The 19634-nt window shown below is 46.2% G+C and overlaps 1 pseudogene; it reads left to right on the top strand.

Moving 5' to 3' along the window:
* Positions 1-14427: 14427 nt before the first annotated feature.
* LOC101786896 lies at positions 14428-18992 on the top strand (annotated as a pseudogene).
* Positions 18993-19634: the final 642 nt, after the last annotated feature.

The raw sequence follows: 19634 nt of genomic DNA, 5'->3' as shown, positions 1-19634 counted from the left end.
ATATTTGAGCAGAAGTTGGATTGAAAGAATAAGGTTTGGATCATTGAATCGGTTCACCAAGTGAGCTCCACGCCACTGTCAGTAAACTGACGAACTGAATGTCAGTTTCAGTGAACTTCAAAGGAACCCGGAAAATAAATCAAAATTGCGTCGAATTTGATGTTTATCTTGAGTCAGAGCCAAAACAAAAGATGATGGGTTTGAGATTATCTCCAAGTTCTGTTAAAGCAAGAGAGGCCGTCGGATCAAGAATCAACCGTTAGCCGTTTCTGAAGATCACGGGCGGGAGAAGCAGTGACAGAACCTCCAGACGTGTCGCCGCCGCCGTCGTCGGTCGTCCGCCAGCGCAGCTAAGCTAGGCCACCTCCTCACCACGCAAGCCTAGCAGTAGGCCACGGTGGCAGCCATGCGCGCGGTGAAACACTTGAATATCTACCGCTCCCGCGCCGCCGTTTCACCGCCGCTCTTTTTACCGCCGCCCGTGCCTCTTCTGTCAAACACCGCCGCCAAGCAAAATTCCACCTCCACACCGCCGCTCCCGTCGATTCCTTCCGTCCACACCTCCGCCTACACCCCACCAGTAGCCCTACCAACTTGTTGCCCAGCTTCTTCGCCGTTACACCTTGAACCGCCGCCGCTTCTGTCCGCCGCCGTCGCGCCGCCCGCTCTCGGTGAGAACTACCTTGCGCTGTCTCTCTTCCTTCTTGAGTAGTCGTAGTCAAGTCCTCAGGGTCCTAGGATGGTGTCGGGTTAGTTGTTTGAGTAGGTTGTGCCGTTGTCGTGAGAAGTCACCACCGGCCGTGGGGGTTGCCGCCCGTCGCCGTGGAGGGGGTAGCTCCGGTCGTCTCCAGGGAAGCTGTCGCCGCGCACGAGGTCGTGTAGGGTTAGGGTTGGTGTCGTCGTCTAGACTTGCCGCCGGGAAGGCGCCGGCCGGCGAGCCGCACCGCCCCCTGTTACGGGCGTTTTGGCGGGAGGTAGAAGAAGCGCTGTGCGCTCGGGCCCGCGCGGCAGTGAGAAGGGGGGAAAGGGAAGGAGGCCGGGGAGGAGCAGTCGGTGGCTGGGCCGCGGTTCGGAGGCCCAGTAGTGGCGCGCATGGTTAAGTGGAAAAAAGAAAGAGGGCCGGCGCGTCGCGTAGGCCCAGGAGCCGGTGCGGAGTCATCGGCCTGGTTGGAGGCCGGAGGCCCCTAAAGTCCAGCAGGCCGGTGGGCTTGTAACACAGGCCGGCGTCGCGTGGAAAAAGAAAAGAAAAAGAAAAAGGGCCGTGGGCCGGTGCTGGGCTACCAGGAGAGAAAGAAGAGGAAATCGGCCCGCGGGGCCCGTCGGGGAGGAATAGCGCCGGTGGGTAGAAGGAATAGGAAAGGTGGGGTCCGCGCCGTGGGGGCCCAGTGTTCGTGAGAGAGGGTAGAGCGTGGGTGAGTAAGAAAAGTTTTTCCGGGGAATTTTCGGGAAAAGTTAGATTTCTTTAGCAAAATAATCCGTTTAAATTCGTTTTACACCATTTTAATCACAGAAATTTGTAGAAGTGTCCAAAATTAGTGAAACCAATTTTGTTAGGCTTGTTTTATTTTCCTTTATGCATTAAAATTTTTACACCCTAGGAAAATAATAAAAATTTGGGTATTTATTTAATGCCTTCCTTTCAAGGTAATTAAATAAATACTTGATATTTATAAAATGTATAAAAATATGAATAATACTTTACCAATCACAAATAACTCTTAACTCATAGGAAATTAGATTTTCAAGTTAGAAATTATTTACCACCTTTATCAAAAAAAAAAATTAAAAGCTATAGGAAGGGTTAAGTAAGAAAAATAAAAATATAAGTTAATCTTTTTAGATTTCTTTTATGTGTTGACTTACAACTTATTCGTGATAAGTCGTATAGTCCTTGTTGGCTTGCAACTTTATCATGAAGGAAAGTTGTATAGTCTGTTATTTAAAAGTTTGCATTCTAACCCCTGCATGTATGTACCGTAGATCCAGAAGCACCAGAAGAGGATTACTGGGAATTTTCAGAAGGACCCTTGGAATCTGACGAGGTTTTTGAATTTGTTCCCTGCGAAGCAAATCCGTCGGCTTCTACTAATCTTTTTAACGATCAAGGCAAGCCCCGGTGCATTTATACCTATCTATTTTGGAGTCGTTATTTCATGTGACTAGTTATAGGTTATTTGGTTATTGTATGCACTAAGTCTAGGAGTTGGATGAAACCTATTCTTGTGTATGATCATGCCTTGAATTAAGGACATCTTTGCCACTTGTTCAAATTTTAGAAACTACCCAAGTCTAGAATTGCTTACTCGCTTACCTGCTTGGTTTACCAACCTTAAGGCAAACACTTAAGTCATACATGTTGCTTATGAAAGATAGTTTGGAACATGGAACCAGACAGAAGCTAGAGATGTAGTTCTGTCTGCTAGATTAATCTGGTTAAGGACCGATCCGTGTCTTAACCATTGATCAAGTGATAACCTCTGATCACTTACTGGGTATGGGACCAGTAAAGCCCAGTAGGTTAGTAAATTCTATGATAAGGAATGCTTCGTACCCGCATTTGACGTGCTGGAGATTGGCAGGGGTGTAGCCTGAAACTCACATGGAGATCAGGCCAGACGTGGGGTCCCATGTGGGGGTGCATCCCTGGGTCCGGGTAGTTGTATTCCTAATCATTGACTTTACTAATCGAGAGGTTGTTAGTACGACCTGGATAGTCGTATGATGCTGGTGATCAAGGTACTCTCCTGCAGGATGTAAATTGATCCGGATCGCCGCAATTCTCAGTTATGAATGCACTTGATCGCTGTTAAGCTTCGTAGCATGAACTCATGTGATATAAAATTTGCTATTGCCAAGTACTGTATGACTCAACAGCTGTGAATGTTTTTACTTCTGTTATCATCTAGAATGGTTAGGTAATAACTTAACTAAAATAAAAGAGAAAACTAAGGCCTCACTCGTAGTAAGCTTTTCGGCAAAATTTATGTCAACCAAGCACACCCAAAGGCTGACATGCATTCCAAAGAAAAACTATTATATGGGTTAGTCGGGTAAGACTTGCTGAGTACCCCGTACTCAGGGTTTTCCCTTGTGGTTATCTTTCAGAAGCTCCACAGGAAGCTACCGAGGAGGAGACCCCGAAGACCTAGAGTATTGACCTGAGTCTCTCAATACTCTAGAAAACCGTTTACCGACGCATCTTCTCCTAAACTGTTATGTTTAATCTTAGAGCCTGTCCAACTATGCATCACTAAGTTTGTCTCAACTTAAGGTTTTGTAATAACTCGTACCTCTTATTTATGTATGTAAAAATGTAATGTTTGTTGATATTATCCCATCGCGGATATTATCCTGATGTATGGTGATGAGACACGCCGTGGATCCTTCGAGGAGTCCGAGGGACACTCGACGGACTACCGGACTTATGCTGTTTTAGGTGCGTTTTGGATAATTGCTATTCTAACAGCAATTAGGCGCACTTAAACCAGCTTAAGTTGGGCGGTTCCGCCACAGCTGGTATCAGAGCCATAGGTTGGGATAATCAACAAATATTACCTTTCAAATGCTAAGACTCTATTTTTAAAATAATGAAAACAAGAGTCATAGGTGGCAGTAGTATTAACTGGTTGATTGTTTTGCAGATGCTAACTGTTTGCTGCGTGTCGCTAGTATTCGGTAGTTTATTATTTAGGGAGAGATTACGATGCCACCAATTTTTCTACGAGTGTGTATATGAGTCTGAAAGTACGTAGGAATCGTTGCATCATAATTGCATTGCATGTTTAAAACTTTTGGGTTTGGTGAGTGCCGCTAGACCTGACCTCGTTTCTTTTATAGGATGTTCGAAGAAGGTTACACGGATAGGGATGGGTGGACTCGTGGTCGTTATCTGGATAAACCAGGGTTTGTGCAGTTACTTTGGAAGACACTACAAGAGTTGGGTTTTCATAATCCCCCAGAGTACTATTGGAGGAAAGAAGATACCGGCCATAAGCAGTATTGCACAGTGTATGTGCATATCCCAGATGATGATACCCGACCTAATTGGCGTCTGGAGGAAGTAATGGAATCGGGTTTCGAATTCCATGATACTATAGAAAGGGCAGCCATGACAGCTCTTACTGAGCTGTGTGAGAATCATAAGGTGGAAATAGGATCAAGCTCTGCTCGATTCTATCCAATTAAGCATCAAGATGACGGGATATGGAAGCGGAGGATCAAAGCCTTGAAGAACACATCTCGTGTGGAGCACGATGTGTTGGTAGCTGCTGCTTCTGACTACATGATCGCTATGTACAATCTACATCAAGCTTGTATCCGGGAGTATTATAATCAGAGACAGAAGAATGAAGATACTAGGATGGAAGCAATGGGTGCCCGGTATGACAAGGAAATGTACAAGAAGGCAGCAATGGCAAGGGAGCACGAGATGGAGAAGGCAATGCGAGAGCAGTCCAGGCGGATTGAGGACTATGAAGAAAAACTTCGAGCGCTACAAGGGTTCATCGAAGCAAGTCGAAGCATGGCGGATAGAGCAAGAGAAGAAGCTGAATCCAATGTCCATAGGCTGGAGGCGGAGAGATTTCAGCAGCTAGACGAGATTCTATCACTTCGTCTAGCCCTAGAAGAAATGCAAGCTCAAGCACCTGCGCAAAATATTGTTAATGTTCCACCACCTCCCCCACCAGAAGAGCCTCAACCACAAAACTCGGAGGAAGCAGATCAGCTAGTGCCTGTGATGGAAATGGAAGAAGAGCCAGTGCTACCGGCTGATCCAGAGATAGATTTATATGCTCACGAAAATCTAGAAGGCTTTGATGTGGATATGGAAGATGATCAGGGCGAAGTCCCTGCGGATAATCAGCAGTTTGCGTGGGCCAATGCCAATGCCGATGGACTAGATCCTCAGGGCTATGGTCCCATGCAGCAGTGGGGAGAAGAAGAACAGGAAGGCGAAGAGGAAGAGGAGCCAGAAGAGATGGAAGGAAATTCTGGGATTAGCACCTCTGACACTTCTCGCACTTGGAGTGACTACGGACCGGAGTCCGGAAGTGAGAATTCTATCAATCAAGCTCCATCTGTTGCTCCCCCAGGGCAAACTCTGATGACCGTGGACCAAGACGTCCTGCAAGAAGCCATGGCACGACTGGGCCTAAATGCCGAAGAACTGGGCATCTTTCCTTATGATGGTTGACGTGAACTTGGTTTGAACATGTTGTAATATATTCTTGTAAGATATGGGCGATGGACAAGTGGCACTAAGGGGTTTTGTAAATATTAACTCCTAGGCATGTAATATAAATAAGTATGTATATAAGTATGGTTTGTGTGTGAGCATGCTGTGATATGTCAGTATACCAAAAGTTGTTGATAAAAATGCACAGTAGATATTAATATCTTGTTACTCTTGGCAGCATGACGGATCCCAGAGAACCCCGAGCTTCAGGCTCCGGAGGACAGGAAGAGGATTTACCCAGAGCACCTACATTGGCTGACGCAATAGCCAGTTTAATGAATTCTGGGGCAGAGCAAGCCCGCTTACTCCAGATGATAGTACAGAACACCGGCAACGGTGGACGTAGGAGAGAGCCGGAGCAGGGGGTGTCCTACACCCAATTTCTGGAAACACGTCCCCCAGTCTTCTTAAAAGCTGAGCATCCTTTGGAGGCTAATGAGTGGCTTCAGGCCATGGAGCAGAAATTTCGAGTAATCCCCCAATGTACTGCCGTTCAGAAGGCCGAGTTTGCGGGGCTTCAGCTTCAAGGTCCCGCAGCAACTTGGTGGACCAGTCATCTGGCCAGGCAGCCAGTGGGAAGGGAAGTCACATGGGAAGATTTTAAGGAAGCCTTTCGGACGCAGTTTATACCCGAGGGCGTCATGAGGATGAAGCTGGAACAGTTCTTAGGACTGCAACAAGGAACTCGCAGCATTCTAGCATATACTAATGAGTTTGACCACTTAGCTCAATATGCCCCAGAGCATGTTAATACTGAAACCAGAAAGAGGGATTGTTATCTCCGAGGGCTTAATACAAGAATGCAGGAAAAGTTATCCACCTGCACGTTCGCCGATTACAGTTCCGCGGTAAGTACAGCTATTACCGCAGAAGAAAAGATGAAAGCATTGGATGAAACATTGAAGAAAGAAGAAGCATTAAAGAGAAAGGCTGTACCTTCTGGAAATTTTGGAAATGCTCCTCAAAGGATGAGGATGGTATATAGAGGTCCTCCCCGACCCATGTATCATCCTTCATTCCAGCAAAGACCTTTCCAGTCCTGGAATGCCAGAGCTCCCAGTGCTGCCCCTCGTCCTGGAACTACACCATCTTTCGGGTTTCGTAACCCCACTCCTTCGGGAACCCCACAGGTTTGTTTCAACTGTGGAAAGTCAGGACATTTCGTCCGAGACTGTCGTTTTCCCAAAATAGGGGGAAACGCGAACTTAAAGGCTCAGACCTCGGGCCAAGGCTCTGGACAAAAGTTTGTCCGTCGCAAGTTTGTCAACACCAAGACGGGACAAGCTCACTATATGACTGTAGAAGAAATTCCAGAAGGGGAGCCAATCCTAGCAGGTATGTACCTTGTTAACAATTATCCTGCTATGGTTTTATTTGATTCTGGTGCATCACATACTTTTATAAGTAAAGAGTTTGTCACACAACATCAACTAGAAGTTCATACTTTAGATGTCAAATATGCTATTCAAGCTACTGGTGCTACGCAGTATACCAATCAAGTAGCTCGCAATGTGATTTTAAATCTAGAAGGAAATAAAGTGGGAGCTTATCCTTTAATTCTGGAAGATCAAGGAATAGATATTATTTTGGGGGTAAATTGGATGAAAGCACATGAAGTTCGAATTAATATGGTTCCACGGATCGTTAGCATGAAAGATGACCAGGGCCATTCTTTCGAACTCCAATTACCCATTCAACCTTGTTTGGACCAAATGGTCAAAAAGACTAGAGCAGTAACTCTAGAATCTATTCCTGTCGTTAATGAGTTCCTAGATGTATTTCCAGAAGAATTGCCTGGGCTACCGCCTGACAGAGCGGTAGAATTCACTATTGAATTAGAACCCGGCACTGCTCCTATCTCTAGAAGACCATACCGAATGCCACCTAAGGAGCTAGCAGAATTAAAAATACAACTCCAAGAATTGTTGGATAAGGGTTTCATCCGACCCAGTACTTCACCATGGGGCTGCCCAGCCCTGTTTGTTAAGAAGAAGGATGGTACCTTAAGGCTATGTGTAGATTACCGTCCCTTGAATGCGGTAACCATCAAAAACAAGTATCCACTGCCACGGATTGACTTGTTGTTCGACCAGTTGTCTGGAGCTAAGGTCTTTTCAAAAATCGACCTTCGGTCAGGGTACCACCAGATTAAGATAAAACCCGAGGACATACCAAAAACAGCCTTTTCCACCCGATATGGACTATATGAGTATTTGGTTATGTCTTTCGGATTGACAAATGCCCCAGCGCATTTTATGTATCTCATGAATTCAGTATTCATGCCAGAACTGGACAAATTTGTGGTTGTCTTTATAGACGATATCCTTGTCTTTTCTAAAAATGAAGAGGAACATGCGCAACATCTGCGCATTGTTCTGAATAGACTCCGGGAACACCAGTTATATGCCAAATTTAGTAAGTGTGAATTTTGGTTAAAGAAAGTTCCATTCCTTGGGCATATACTGTCCGAAAAAGGAATTGAAGTAGATCCCGGAAAAGTCAAGGATATCTTGGATTGGAAATCACCAACTTCTGTTCATGAAGTAAGAAGTTTCTTGGGAATGGCTGGCTATTACCGTAGATTCATTCCCAATTTCTCTAAGGTTTCTAAGCCAATCACCGAGTTATTAAAGAAGGATACAAAGTTTGAATGGAAACCTGAGTGTGAAGAATCATTTCAAATCTTGAAGAAATTATTGACTACAGCCCCAGTGCTAGCTCAACCTGATATAGAAAAACCCTTTGATGTATACTGCGATGCCTCGGGAACAGGCATCGGGTGTGTTCTAATGCAAGAAGGCAGGGTTATTGCTTATGCTTCTCATCAGTTAAAGCGTCATGAAGAACATTACCCTACTCATGACTTAGAACTCGCTGCCGTAGTGCATGCACTAAAGATATGGCGACACTATCTTTTAGGTAGTGAATGTCGTATCTTTACTGACCACAAGAGCTTGAAATATATCTTCACCCAGATGGACTTGAATATGAGGCAAAGACGGTGGCTAGAACTGATTAAAGACTATAAACTAGAGATTCATTACCATCCTGGTGAAGCTAATGTGGTGGCCGATGCCTTGAGCAGAAAGGCCCAATGCCATTGCGCTACCATCCAGTCTAACCTGAAGACCCTGTGCGAAGAAATGGAAGGCTTACGTTTGGAAATAGTAAAACAAGGCACCCTCCAGAATGTTATGATTCAAGATATCCTAAAAGAAAGAATCATAGTAGCCCAAAAAGAAGATCCATGGATTAAAGCACTTTATCAGCAAAAAGCTGAGGGGAAGATTCCTGAACTTAATCAAGAAGAAGACGGAGGACTATATTTCAAGAACAGAATAGTAGTTCCGGAAAATGAGAACCTGAGAAAATTAATCCTAGAAGAAGCACATTCATCCAAATTCTCCATTCATCCCGGAACCAATAAAATGTACCAAGATTTAAAGCAAAGATTTTGGTGGGCTAGAATGAAACCTGGAATTGCACGATATGTGTCAGAATGTGACACTTGCCAAAGAGTTAAACCTATATTACAGAAGTCGGCAGGTCTGTTACAACCCTCAGAAATTCCTGTCTGGAAATGGGAAGATATTTCTATGGATTTCATAGTAGGATTACCTACCACTTCTAAGGGGTATGATTCTATCTGGGTTATTGTTGACCGTCTTACTAAGTCAGCTCACTTTATTCCAGTCAAAACGATTTACCAGGTGTCGACATATGCCAAACTCTATATAGCCCCAATTGTATCTTTGCACGGAGTGCCAAAAACCATAATCTCCGATCGAGGTTCCCAGTTTGTTTCCAGATTCTGGGAGCAACTGCAAAAAGATATGGGTACTACCCTCATTAAAAGTTCTGCTTATCATCCTCAAACTGGAGGACAAACAGAGAGGGTCAATCAAATCTTGGAAGACATGTTGAGAGCCTGTGCCCTTACCTTTTCTAAGCTATGGGACGAATGTTTGCCCCTAGCCGAGTTCTCTTATAATAATAGCTATCAAGCTAGTATTAAGATGGCACCATTCGAAGCCTTGTATGGTCGAAGATGCCGAACTCCTCTAAATTGGTCAGGAGTAGGAGAAAGGACACATCTGGGATCAGACTTGGTTATGGAAACTGAGGAGAAGATCTGGAAAATTCGTAAGCACTTGGAAATAGCTCAATCCCGGCAAAAGAGTTATTCAGACAAAAGAAGACGGTTCTTGGAATTTTCTGTCGAAGATTTTGTATACTTAAAGGTATCCCCAATGAAAGGCATACAGCGCTTTGGAGTAAAAGGTAAGCTAGCCCCGAGGTATATTGGTCCCTATGAGATTCTGGAACGAAAGGGCCCAGTAGCATATAAGTTGTCATTGCCTGATCAACTTACTTCTATACATGATGTATTTCATGTATCCCAGCTTAAGAAGTGCCTAAGAGTCCCAGAAGAAATTTTAGAGGATCCAGAAATTGAGCTCGAACCGGATCTAACATATGAAGAGAAACCTATTAAAATTCTGGATCAAAAGACACGCGATACCCGAACTCGGAGTATCACGTTTTATAAAGTGCAATGGAAAAATCATACTCCGGACGAAGCTACTTGGGAAAAAGCGGAATACCTAGAGTCTAAATATCCGGAGTTATTTGAAACCGTCAGGGACAAATGAACAAGGACCACCACCCCGCTATCCTTGTACAGAAAAAGAAGAAGTAAATGACCTGACGCAGTTTCCTTTCCATTCCAAAAACCAAGGATTTAACCCCGGGAATCTCGGGACGAGATTCTGTTAAGGGGGAGAGGCTGTAATAAGTGCCATTTGAAGTCAAATAGTGACCCTGAAAAATTCAGAAGGAAATTCAAAAGAAAAAGAAGAAAAATGGCAAAAAGATCAAATTCGGCCAAATTTTGACCGAAATTTGAATTTCAAATTTGAAATTCATAAAAATTTGTCCAACATGTGGAATACAAGTATGAGCTTGTTTGGAATTCAGGGATCAAAGACTTAGAGCTAAATGAGTGCCAAGTATTATAAAAGAATCAGGGAAAGAAAAGAAAAAGAAGATTGACGTTTACTGTTCCTCGTCCGACAATAGGTTCAGAGAAAACAGCTCCAGAGTCCACTTTCAAAATTCATTTCTGAAGAATTTTTCCAACAAATGCACTAGAACAGCTACATTATATTGAAGTATGCATCTTGGACTACAATAATCATGAGTTGTTGGCCAGGAACAGTAAGAGCAAGGGAGTCAAACTCGAGCTCAAAGTCAGCACAAAATCACAATTGTCTGAAACTCTGAAAAATAACTAAGTCTGAACAGCAGCTAGGCTTTGGATTGGAATTCAAATTCAGAGAAATTTAGATCAAGCAAGGTACTCATTCATAAGCAAAATGGAACTTTGACACATTATAGAACATATTTGAGCAGAAGTTGGATTGAAAGAATAAGGTTTGGATCATTGAATCGGTTCACCAAGTGAGCTCCACGCCACTGTCAGTAAACTGACGAACTGAATGTCAGTTTCAGTGAACTTCAAAGGAACCCGGAAAATAAATCAAAATTGCGTCGAATTTGATGTTTATCTTGAGTCAGAGCCAAAACAAAAGATGATGGGTTTGAGATTATCTCCAAGTTCTGTTAAAGCAAGAGAGGCCGTCGAATCAAGAATCAACCGTTAGCCGTTTCTGAAGATCACGGGCGGGAGAAGCGGTGACAGAACCTCCAAACGTGTCGCCGCCGCCGTCGTCGGTCATCCGCCAGCGCAGCTAAGCTAGGCCACCTCCTCACCACGCAAGCCTAGCAGTAGGCCACGGTGGCAGCCATGCGCGCGGTGAAACACTTGAATATCTACCGCTCCCGCGCCGCCGTTTCACCGCCGCTCTTTTTACCGCCGCCCGTGCCTCTTCTGTCAAACACCGCCGCCAAGCAAAATTCCACCTCCACACCGCCGCTCCCGTCGATTCCTTCCGTCCACACCTCCGCCTACACCCCACCAGTAGCCCTACCAACTTGTTGCCCAGCTTCTTCGCCGTTACACCTTGAACCGCCGCCGCTTCTGTCCGCCGCCGTCGCGCCGCCCGCTCTCGGTGAGAACTACCTTGCGCTGTCTCTCTTCCTTCTTGAGTAGTCGTAGTCAAGTCCTCAGGGTCCTAGGATGGTGTCGGGTTAGTTGTTTAAGTAGGTTGTGCCGTTGTCGTGAGAAGTCACCACCGGCCGTGGGGGTTGCCGCCCGTCGCCGTGGAGGGGGTAGCTCCGGTCGTCTCCAGGGAAGCTGTCGCCGCGCACGAGGTCGTGTAGGGTTAGGGTTGGTGTCGTCGTCTAGACTTGCCGCCGGGAAGGCGCCGGCCGGCGAGCCGCACCGCCCCCTGTTACGGGCGTTTTGGCGGGAGGTAGAAGAAGCGCTGTGCGCTCGGGCCCGCGCGGCAGTGAGAAGGGGGGAAAGGGAAGGAGGCCGGGGAGGAGCAGTCGGTGGCTGGGCCGCGGTTCGGAGGCCCAGTAGTGGCGCGCATGGTTAAGTGGAAAAAAGAAAGAGGGCCGGCGCGTCGCGTAGGCCCAGGAGCCGGTGCGGAGTCATCGGCCTGGTTGGAGGCCGGAGGCCCCTAAAGTCCAGCAGGCCGGTGGGCTTGTAACACAGGCTGGCGTCGCGTGGAAAAAGAAAAGAAAAAGAAAAAGGGCCGTGGGCCGGTGCTGGGCTACCAGGAGAGAAAGAAGAGGAAATCGGCCCGCGGGGCCCGTCGGGGAGGAATAGCGCCGGTGGGTAGAAGGAATAGGAAAGGTGGGGTCCGCGCCGTGGGGGCCCAGTGTTCGTGAGAGAGGGTAGAGCGTGGGTGAGTAAGAAAAGTTTTTCCGGGGAATTTTCGGGAAAAGTTAGATTTCTTTAGCAAAATAATCCGTTTAAATTCGTTTTACACCATTTTAATCACAGAAATTTGTAGAAGTGTCCAAAATTAGTGAAACCAATTTTGTTAGGCTTGTTTTATTTTCCTTTATGCATTAAAATTTTTACACCCTAGGAAAATAATAAAAATTTGGGTATTTATTTAATGCCTTCCTTTCAAGGTAATTAAATAAATACTTGATATTTATAAAATGTATAAAAATATGAATAATACTTTACCAATCACAAATAACTCTTAACTCATAGGAAATTAGATTTTCAAGTTAGAAATTATTTACCACCTTTATCAAAAAAAAAAATTAAAAGCTATAGGAAGGGTTAAGTAAGAAAAATAAAAATATAAGTTAATCTTTTTAGATTTCTTTTATGTGTTGACTTACAACTTATTCGTGATAAGTCGTATAGTCCTTGTTGGCTTGCAACTTTATCATGAAGGAAAGTTGTATAGTCTGTTATTTAAAAGTTTGCATTCTAACCCCTGCATGTATGTACCGTAGATCCAGAAGCACCAGAAGAGGATTACTGGGAATTTTCAGAAGGACCCTTGGAATCTGACGAGGTTTTTGAATTTGTTCCCTGCGAAGCAAATCCGTCGGCTTCTACTAATCTTTTTAACGATCAAGGCAAGCCCCGGTGCATTTATACCTATCTATTTTGGAGTCGTTATTTCATGTGACTAGTTATAGGTTATTTGGTTATTGTATGCACTAAGTCTAGGAGTTGGATGAAACCTATTCTTGTGTATGATCATGCCTTGAATTAAGGACATCTTTGCCACTTGTTCAAATTTTAGAAACTACCCAAGTCTAGAATTGCTTACTCGCTTACCTGCTTGGTTTACCAACCTTAAGGCAAACACTTAAGTCATACATGTTGCTTATGAAAGATAGTTTGGAACATGGAACCAGACAGAAGCTAGAGATGTAGTTCTGTCTGCTAGATTAATCTGGTTAAGGACCGATCCGTGTCTTAACCATTGATCAAGTGATAACCTCTGATCACTTACTGGGTATGGGACCAGTAAAGCCCAGTAGGTTAGTAAATTCTATGATAAGGAATGCTTCGTACCCGCATTTGACGTGCTGGAGATTGGCAGGGGTGTAGCCTGAAACTCACATGGAGATCAGGCCAGACGTGGGGTCCCATGTGGGGGTGCATCCCTGGGTCCGGGTAGTTGTATTCCTAATCATTGACTTTACTAATCGAGAGGTTGTTAGTACGACCTGGACAGTCGTATGATGCTGGTGATCAGGGTACTCTCCTGCAGGATGTAAATTGATCCGGATCGCCGCAATTCTCAGTTATGAATGCACTTGATCGCTGTTAAGCTTCGTAGCATGAACTCATGTGATATAAAATTTGCTATTGCCAAGTACTGTATGACTCAACAGCTGTGAATGTTTTTACTTCTGTTATCATCTAGAATGGTTAGGTAATAACTTAACTAAAATAAAAGAGAAAACTAAGGCCTCACTCGTAGTAAGCTTTTCGGCAAAATTTATGTCAACCAAGCACACCCAAAGGCTGACATGCATTCCAAAGAAAAACTATTATATGGGTTAGTCGGGTAAGACTTGCTGAGTACCCCGTACTCAGGGTTTTCCCTTGTGGTTATCTTTCAGAAGCTCCACAGGAAGCTACCGAGGAGGAGACCCCGAAGACCTAGAGTATTGACCTGAGTCTCTCAATACTCTAGAAAACCGTTTACCGACGCATCTTCTCCTAAACTGTTATGTTTAATCTTAGAGCCTGTCCAACTATGCATCACTAAGTTTGTCTCAACTTAAGGTTTTGTAATAACTCGTACCTCTTATTTATGTATGTAAAAATGTAATGTTTGTTGATATTATCCCATTGCGGATATTATCCTGATGTATGGTGATGAGACACGCCGTGGATCCTTCGAGGAGTCCGAGGGACACTCGACGGACTACCGGACTTATGCTGTTTTAGGTGCGTTTTGGATAATTGCTGTTCTAACAGCAATTAGGCGCACTTAAACCAGCTTAAGTTGGGCGGTTCCGCCACAACGTCAGGGCGCCGGCGCCATGTCGGAGGCGCGGTGGGGGGACCTTGGCGCCAAGATGCATGGCACCAAGACGTTATAGCTTGGCGCTAGCCGTCAAGCTAAGGGTCCATTTTCGGAATTGGTTTCGCCAGGGGCCTATTTGTGAAATTTTTTCACAAAAATGACCAAAATACAAAAAAAGTCAGTTCCACCGCCACTCCGCGCCCGTACGCTCGCGCGGCGCTTCGATCCCCCACGAACCGAGCGAGCCTTCCCAAAGCCCCAGCCGCTCCGGGATTCATGGCGGCATCGACGCCGGTGACTCCGAACTGGGCTAACCTCCCGGACGACACGCTTCTGACGGTGTTCGAGCGTCTGGGATCTGTCGACGTGCTCCTGGGCGTCTGCCGCTCCTGGCTCCGCGTCGCCACCGGTGAGCCGCGGCTGTGGCGCTGCGTGGACCTCGCTGACTGCTGCTTTGATCCCACCACCGACATGGAGGCCATGGCGCGCGCCGCCGTCGACCGCGCCGCCGGTTGCCTCGAGCACTTCGCGGCCGACCGCTTCGCCACCAGCAAGCTCCTCCGGTATATCGCCAAGAGGTTAGGAGACTTACGAGTCGTTTTTCTTTTCTCTCTTTTTCGCCTCAGGATTCGGGACAGATCAGTCGATTGATGTGGTTTCGAGGCTTGTGTCCTCGGATCGCTATAGGATATTGCATTGCGATGGTTTAAATTGAATGAGTGGTATTGTGGTTTGGCCTTTGGGGATTAGTTGCTGGGTTGTTTAGATGAGATTCACGTTCTAGCAGTACCCAACCAACAAGAAATGTGGATTGAGTTATCTGCCGCTCGAATTAGTTTCTATTATTTTTTCCAAATGGATTATCTATTTTGACCATCCTAGGTTTTCTCCATCCGAATACAAATCCATCATATGTGGTCAGACTTTCTTAATTACCAGCAGCATCATTTGCTTATATTGATAAGACCATGACAAGCGTATGAGTATGGTTGTCCTGAGAAATGCTTGCCTTGGATTTAATTTTATTAAGTTTTAGGATCATATATTACTCATGTACCTGAACTGGCTCTTGTTGGGTTTCAACTCTAGCCTACCCCAACTTGCACTACGGGAAAGCTACAAATTGCCGAGTGCCACAGGCACTCGGCGAAACCCTAAAAACACTCGGCAACGTGTTTGCCGAGTGTAACACTCGGCGACGAACACACGGCAAAGTTTTACTCGGCAAAGTAAACTTTGCCGAGTGTCTTTGCTCGGGCACTCGGCAAAGGGTGTGCCGAGTGGCACAAAACACTCGGCAAACAATATTTCCAGAAAAAATAAAAAAAAAACATACCCCGACCACCGGGGGCAGCTCCAGCTGGTCGCCGCCGCCGCCGCCGCCGCCGTCTCAACCATTGCGACGCCGCCACCACGCCCAGGCCATCCGCGGCAGTTCCAGCTGCTCGACCATCGCCACCACGCCCGGGCCATCCACCTTGGAGTGCGCCGCCGCTGCTCCATCCCGCCGCCGCCCGAGCTTCTTCCCACCAGGCACCCTCCCCACCGCCACCCGAGCTGCTTCCCGCCGGGCCACCCCCCCGCCGCCACCCGAGTTGCCTCCCGCCACCACGGGCCGCCTCGCCCGCTGCCGGATCCGCGCCAGATCCGGAGGGGAGAGAGCAGGGGGCCGCCGGATCCGCGCCGGAGGGGAAGAAGGGGGCGCGGATCCAGCCGGAGGGGAGGGAGCTGGGGAAGGAGAGGCCGGATCCGGAGAGGAAGAAGGCGTCGAGCGGCGGGGGCGAGGGCCCGGCGGCGGGCGGGGGCGGGCTCCGAGCGGCGGCGCGGCCGGGGCCGGGGGCCGGGGGCCGGGCGGCGGGCGGTGGCGGGGGCCGCTGGGCGGCGGGCGGCGGTGGCAGGGAGAGAGGAAGAGGTGGGGGAGAGGAAGAGGTGTGGCGGAGGTCGAGTGCAGGATCGAGGGGGCCAGGAGATAACGACGCCTGCGTGGGTTGGAAAAAAAAGGTCGCCGAGTGTCCGGTTGGAAAAAAAAGGACACTCGGCAAAGTTTTTTTTAAAAAAATTAAAAAATATCTCACAGTTTCAAAAAAAATACCAAATTTCACACGAAACAATATATGTTCTCTACTGACTATACAAAAAGTTTTGTAGTCAAACCGAACTCGACCGTCACTTCGACTCTAAATTTTATCGAATCCTTCTCAAAGTTACTATTCTTCTTCTGAGATGCTTCGGTTTGTAATCATCGTACATGATGAAATGTGCAAAACCTTCTCAATTTTTTCCACAGCCTCCACGTATTATATCATCACACATGACAAATCTTATGATTTTCAGACTTTGTTTGTTTTTTTTCAATTTAAAAATACTACCGCCCCACGTTCATTGTCGTGTTTCCTGAACAAGATGTTTGAAATTTCTTTTCATTTCATGGGTCAGGTCTCAAATTGAGCCAAATAACATGAATATCATTTTTCTACTTATTTTGTTCCATAATTTGAATCACTTGCAGTTCAAATGTGACTTATACCAAAAATTTCCTTGAAATGCAATTAATTAAATAAATATAGCAAATAAATTCAAAAATATACCAAATTTTAACATGGAGTACCACGTGTTGTATGTGGGGAGTAGAAAAAATTTCAAGGTGAAAAGAGGAAAAAAATTATTTTTTTGCCGAGTGTCAAAAAAAAGACTCGGCAAATCCCCCTCTTTGCCGAGTGTCTTTTTTGACACTCGGCAAACTACCCTCTTTGCCGAGTGTCTTTTTTGACACTCGGCAAAGAGGGTAGTTTGCCGAGTGTTTTTTATTTGACACTCGGCAAAGCCCTGATTTGCCGAGTGTATTTTTTTGCCGAGTGTTTTTGGCTTGGCACTCGGCGAAGAGCTTGTTTGCCTAGTGCTCGAAAAAAAACACTCGGCAAAAAAAATACACTCGGCAATTTTTAGCTTTCCCGTAGTGTTGCTTGGGACTGAAAGGCTATGTTGTTGATGTTGTTGTTGTTTAGGATCATATATTACAACACAGTTTGGTTATTGAGTTATGTGTCTACATTGCCAATGTCAATGTTCAGAGCAGCACTTATTGGTGATTCAGAGGGAAAGTAACATTGTGTCGATGCTGCTAGGTTACACACATATAAAACACTTACTCTAGCTAGTGAGTAGTGATTTGTCTTTAGATGACATGTGAAACATTGTCATCTACAGTTGTGATTTTGGTCTACTAGAGCTACCTCGGTCTAGTTCTTATACAGTTATGCTGGTTGTTAGGTTGCCTATATTTTAATCAGTCTTTTGTGGTAAAGCTAGGTGGTCAACAGCTTTGTCAAATGGAGATATTTTCTTTGTTATGTTAGGCACAGGTGTTTATTTGCATTGTTAGACTCCTACCATAATATCTTCTCCCTTCTATTTTTATTTGATGCATGTTCAGCTTCATTGGGGAATTTTCACGATAGTTATTCAAGTACGCTTTGTCATATTGTTGGTTAATGCTGTTTTGTCTTGATTTATTATTCAATTTGCAGGACTAACTGCTTGAAAAGCCTTCACTTGCTTACCTGCATGGACTTTTGGTATAATGACTTGGTTATTCTGGGCAAGAGAAACCCCAATCTTGAGGAGCTAGAGCTCACTGGTTGCCTCCCTGTCCGCTCCATACTCAAGATTCCAATGGAGGCTATTGGCCGTGCATTTCCACACCTGAAACGTCTCCGGCTGAACAATCGGTGGCTCAACATTGAGCTTGATGAGTTTCTTGACAACTACCAAGCTCTTGGTATATCCAACAGCATGCCTGAGCTACGCAGCCTTTAGCTCTTTGCCAATCGGCTCCATAATAATGTGCTTTATGACATCCTTGACAAGTGCCCACATCTTGAGTCCCTTGACATACATCAATGCTTCAACATTGAGGTGGATGCAGCGTTGAAAGCGAAGTGTTCAAGGCTAAAGGGCGTGAAATTCCCGAAGGATTCAACCAAGGACTATGAGTACGAGACATTTGTTGAGTCAACCATGCCAGGCTCCCTCACATTTCAAATCGACCCCCCTCCTCCACTCCCCAATTATGAATATCCAAGCAGCGATGAGGATGGTGAGTGTGATGATGAGGACTGCGAGGATGATGTCGAGGACAATGAAAGGATGATGAGGATTGTGAGAGTGATGACGATAACTTGGAATTTGCTCTTGGTCGCATTATGACACAGGTTGCTGGCTTTATGATGCGATTACCATATCCACAGGTGGATGATCCATGAAGTTTAGCTAAAAATGCAGTGCCCTGCCTACACTGGAAGAAGTGAGTATGACGTTGGGAGGGGGGAGAGGGGTACCCTAGGTGGATCTTTTACCTTTTGGCACCTCTAAACTTGATTGACGCTGACTTAGGGCCTGTTTGGGAAGGGGTGTTAAAGTTTAACAGGGTGTTAAACTTTTAACACTCTCAAATGAGGTGTTAAATTTTAACATATTGGGGTGTTTGGATGGTTGGTTAAACTTTTAACACCTTATGTTGGAATTGACAATATTGCCTCCTCGTTACTCCTAGGCCACCCGATGGCGCTGAGGTAGCAACCACGCTCCTGGGGCGCCAGAGGAGGCCGGAGGAGGGGCGCCAGAGGAGCGGGAGCGGCTCCACCGCCGCCGGCCACCAGAGGCACAGGCTCGCCGAGCTCCGCACGTCGCTGCACTCCTTGGACGCGGCCGCCGACTCGCCGGACGCCTCCTGCTTCGCCACCTCTTCCTCCTTGGCGCCGCCACCCTGGTGGCCGGGGTGCTTGGGGGGCTTCAGATCTGCAAGGAGCCCGCGCGAGGCCGAATCCCACTGCGTCGTCTGAGCCCGCGCGAGGCCGCCGCCTGCCGCAGCATCCCGGCGCAAGAACGGCGCGAACGGGCGGTGACGGGCACAGCGGCGGCGCGCGACGCGCAGATCGAGGAAGAAAGATGGGGGCAGCGGAGGAGAGAGAAGAGGAGAGAGAGAGGGGCAACCAGGGAATAAGTGGGGAGGGGGGCCACTTTTAACACCTTTGGCACATTTTAACACCCCCTCCATGTGTTTATGAAAAGAGAGGTTTTAAATTTTAACACCACTCTTTTAACCCAGGTGTTTGGGAGCCAAGGTGTTAAAAAGATGTTAAAAGGGGTGTTAAACTTTAACACCCTTCCCAAACAGGTTCTTATGCTCTTTAAATCGTTAGTTGTACCTTATTACATGCAAAATGTTCATATAATCCTCTGCTTTATATCCTAGTCTAGGCTGCCTAATGACCTTTAACTGGTATGGTATACATACTATTCATGTTTGTTTTAACTGGATGCATTTCTGGCATCTCCCCGTGAGGCCATGAATGCCCGCTACCTTTGAGCCGAGGCTGGCCGTGGCTCCTACCTTAGAGAGGCTGTGCTGCCTAGTGCCTCTGAATATCCGATACATTTGGCGAATACTTTTAAATGCATCCCGACGAGATTGAAGTTTTTAG

The sequence above is a fragment of the Setaria italica genome, chromosome I, assembly GCF_000263155.2.
Source record: "Setaria italica strain Yugu1 chromosome I, Setaria_italica_v2.0, whole genome shotgun sequence".
In the NCBI taxonomy this organism is placed as follows: Eukaryota; Viridiplantae; Streptophyta; class Magnoliopsida; order Poales; family Poaceae; genus Setaria; species Setaria italica.
This window is presented reverse-complemented; position numbering and strand designations above follow the sequence as displayed.